This window comes from Triticum aestivum, chromosome 7B (genome assembly GCF_018294505.1).
Source record: "Triticum aestivum cultivar Chinese Spring chromosome 7B, IWGSC CS RefSeq v2.1, whole genome shotgun sequence".
Classification (NCBI taxonomy): domain Eukaryota; kingdom Viridiplantae; phylum Streptophyta; class Magnoliopsida; order Poales; family Poaceae; genus Triticum; species Triticum aestivum.
Window position 1 is genome coordinate 683,582,090 of NC_057813.1, and position 4,074 is coordinate 683,586,163.

Below are 4,074 nucleotides of genomic sequence, written 5' to 3' on the forward strand. Positions count from 1 at the left end.
CTAGCAAGCGTGGAGCAACGGGATGTCCGCATACGGGCCGTTAAGCACCCCGTTGGGGATGACACTGTATGCCTTCTTTGTCATGTGAACCTGGTCCCAGTTGGCGAACCTAGACGGGTCGCGGCAAACCTTCGCGTACGGTCGCACGGATGGCCGGTGCCATAGGGCCCATTGCCACCACAGCATGCCATGAGAGAGCTGTCGATGCCATTCCTGTTCGGATCCCTGATGAACTCCATGAAGGCGCCGTAGTAGTCTGCGTAGATGATCTTCACGCTGGGGTTCCGGGACTTGAGCCGGTGGACCTCCTGCTTCAACAGCCGGTTGTGCCTCCGAGAGAACGCGTTGAACCATGCGAGGCAGCGGAACTGGTCGTAGTCCGCAGATGTATTGCTTTTGTGAGTACTAAGGTAGGCCGGCACGCACCCCATGGGGAAGTTCCCTGGGACAAGGATCGTCTTGGCGCCGAGGTTGATCACCTTCTGCACGCCGGCTCCGATGCGGTCGATAATATCGGGCTGGAGGGGCGTGTTTCTGTCCTTGCCGAGCTCAGCGAAAATATATTTTAGAGCATATGCACCTAGGCTCTCTCTATCTAGCCATCCATTTTTTGCTTTAAGATTCGTGCAAATATATTTCTCTTTTTTGTTTCTCCCACATAGAATATATCTTGAAGTTCAAACCTATGCGGCGTGACAAAGCTTTCTGAGTAGAATGTAGGATAAATCGTACAGATTTTTTTGTCAAACATAAATATACAAAATACGTTTTGTTTGATTAAAAAATCATATTTTTAATATTTATGTCGGACAAAAAATTCTGAAAGATTTATCCTAGATTCTAGTTAGAAAGATTTGCCATCCTGCATAGGTTTGAACTTTAAGATATGTTCTATGTGGGAAAAGCAAAAAAGAGAAAATTTCATATAGAAACTTAGTTGTGTCGCACGGATCTTAAAGTAATATTGAAGAGTTAGGATAGGAGGGCCTGGGTGCATATGCTCTAAAAATCCACGTCCCCGAGCTCAGCATCAAAGAACCAGAAGTTGTAGTCATTGCCCCCAATCTCACCAAAGACGACCAGGGACTCGCTCAGGAGCCTCTTTGTTGCAGCTGATCACAGCAAAAAAGAAAGGAATAAGTTGACCAAGAACACATGCAGGTGCATGGTGCATGCAGAAATGTCGCGTAATTAAAATATCATAAGCTGGCACCAAGGTACTACTCCCTCCGTTCCTAAATATTTGTCTTTCTAAAATTTTAACAAGTAACTACATACGAAGCAAAATGAGTGAATCTACATTCTAAAATATGTCTATATACATCCGTATGTGATAGTCAATTGAAATCTCTAAAAAGATAAATATTTAAGAACGGAGAGAATATGTTTTTGCATGCATTACGTACCATCTCCTGGAGCAATCCGTGTGAGCACTTTGTTGAAAGAAGCGAGCTGATCCTGGAGGCTCCATGGAAACGGTACACTCAATTTATACCTGGACTTGAAGTAGTTCGGGCTCAGCGCCATCGCGCCGAACACGGCAAAGTTGGCTCCAGTGGGGAACTGCCCCGTCTTCTCCTCGGGCAAGCTCGGCGGCAGCAGCGGCAGGCCCAACGCTTGTGCTGACAAAACATCACGCACCAAATTTAGCACGCGTACAAAATTGAACTGTTAGAACACCCATGCTTGTACATGTACATACCATAGAAGTCGATGATGAGACGCCCGTCAGAGGCGCGGCCCGTGGGGTGGTGGAAGTAGGTCTCTCCATAAGGAAGCACCGAGGGTGGACTCGGTGGTCTGTTGCGGATGGTATATGCGAAATTGCCGGTGTCAATGATGGAGTCGCCGAAGGAGAAGATACGCTTGAAGCAGTGGCACGACCCTAGATCAGCGTTGAGCAGCAGAGCAGCAAAGACGAAGAGGATGGCCAAGGAAATGGAGCAGTGGCCATTGGAACTCTCCATCTTAGCTTTCTAGCTAAGCAGGAGAAAAGAGAGACGTAACTATCTGGCTGCAAATAGAAGTGTTCCAGATCTACGTTTGGTTTAGTATTCCACATGAGTTCCCTTCATCCCCATTTATATTAGAGCGGTATGCGGTCACGTTGTCTATATCAAGATGTCTATTAATCTCATTAATGATATATTTTTAGCAGTGTTTATCTTACTACCCCACAATTCTTTCCCTACAATTATATGTTTGGTGAATTGTGAAGATATTGCTAAATATCGACTTCTATGCAAATGATGTCTTTCTGAAAGATAAGGTTGGGTTTCCATGGAATTAATTCATGCACTATATATCGGCCCATCTGATTTTCAGTCAGTTTGCTATTGACTTAAATTATTTAGATTTTTAGTCAGTTCGCTATCCACCGTCTGACTGGGATCCAAAGGCCCATTTGTCTTCTTCTTCCTTTGCTTAACAGGTGACTGAATTTTTCGACATGACAGTCAGTTCTTTTCCGATAAGACTATCTACTAAAACTAAAAGTAAAAATCAGAGAATAACTTTTGCATTAAAATAAAAAAGAAAGAAAATGAAAAAACTTTGAAGAGATGATGACAAAAACTAGAATAGAAATTGCACATTTTCCCAATACGTAAGAATAAGACTATAATAGTGTAATTTTCGAAAAATATTACAATTTGCGCACATTTTGCATAATACTTGCGTTTATAATTGGTGGTTAATCGCCTCATGTCATATTTATGGTACCATCTCGCGTGCAAGTACACACATGAACACGTCGAAGACGATATACATTCACATTGATATCACATGTGCGCAAGAACGTAGAGAGTCCGTTGCATGTCTCGTCCCCCCTTTGCGGCTGTCCTTCCAATAGCGAGGGGCCATGTACTGATAAAAGGCCCAAATCTTATAGGAAAGGAGAAAGGGCCAGACTAGAAACAGTACGCACGAACCCCACAGGCCAAGGACATGGATCGCCCTACCTGAAGGCATGGTTAAGTTGATCGTTGATGCTGGGGTATCTGTGGACCGAAATGTTGGTACTGCAGCGGTTGTTTGCAGTAATCGAGAGGGGTCTTATGTTGGCTCGTCAGTTCTAGTTATTAAACGTACGACATGGACACGTGCGTAACACACTCATAAACCCACACACACATATAGAAAAAGATAGAATCAAAAAAATTGACTATGCAGAAAGAAGAAATAAATAAATAAAAGCTAAGAAACATGAAAAATGTAAAAAAAAAGGAAATTTGTTGAACTAGAAAAATAGCATGGGCCTCTGATATAGTAAAAGGGATTATATATATGTGCATGCATGATATATAGTCATCATGTAAAATGTGTTTGGCGTTGTACGTTTTTTGGACGGCGCATGAGAGGATTGAGGAATTATTTTAAAATTCACTATATTAGATGAGCATATTACAAGGAAATAATAAGGAAGTACATTATGAAAGATTCGGTTGTCTCATTATTGCAGACTATTCTTTCAGTTGGAGCCGACGTTTTCATCGATTGTGAGGCGTCCGTGGTGATTTTGTCAATATTGAAGCTCCACAACTCCAACCCGGTCTTCAGTAGGTGATGTATGTGTGTGTGCGCGCGCACACACGAGTGTTTATGTTGTAATAGGTGTTGAACAAAATGTTTTTTAGAGATACCTTTGGGCGAACGTTGAAAATTGGTGTAAAGTAAATTTACATCTTTTCAATTCTTTCCTGATGTAGGGTCCCTTTGTTTACATACTTGCCACTGAAATCCATGGTTCATGTACCACTAGCATGAGGTCCCAAACTAAATTTACTTGCCAATATGGGACCCAAAGGAAACTTACTGCCAAATGTGTAGAAAGACTTATGAATATAATTGCAAGAACGTATATCTTGTAATTCGTATCATGATTTTGAATATGTTGAAAACTCGGCATTAAAGTTTCCGGACGACGAATGAGAGGAACTAGTAATGTTGAGGAAGGACATTTTTAACTCATCGATACTAGGTCAGTAGAAAAAACTTCTCTATCTTAGATGACTATTTCTTCAAACTGCAAGTAGATTGTGCTGATCTCTGGAGGTTCGATACTAGACCAATTAA

General features: G+C 42.1%; 1 pseudogene; it reads right to left on the reverse strand.

The window, feature by feature from the left end:
- On the reverse strand, positions 1-1,967 carry LOC123156288 (GDSL esterase/lipase At1g28570-like; annotated as a pseudogene).
- Between the last annotated feature and the right edge of the window lie 2,107 nt (positions 1,968-4,074).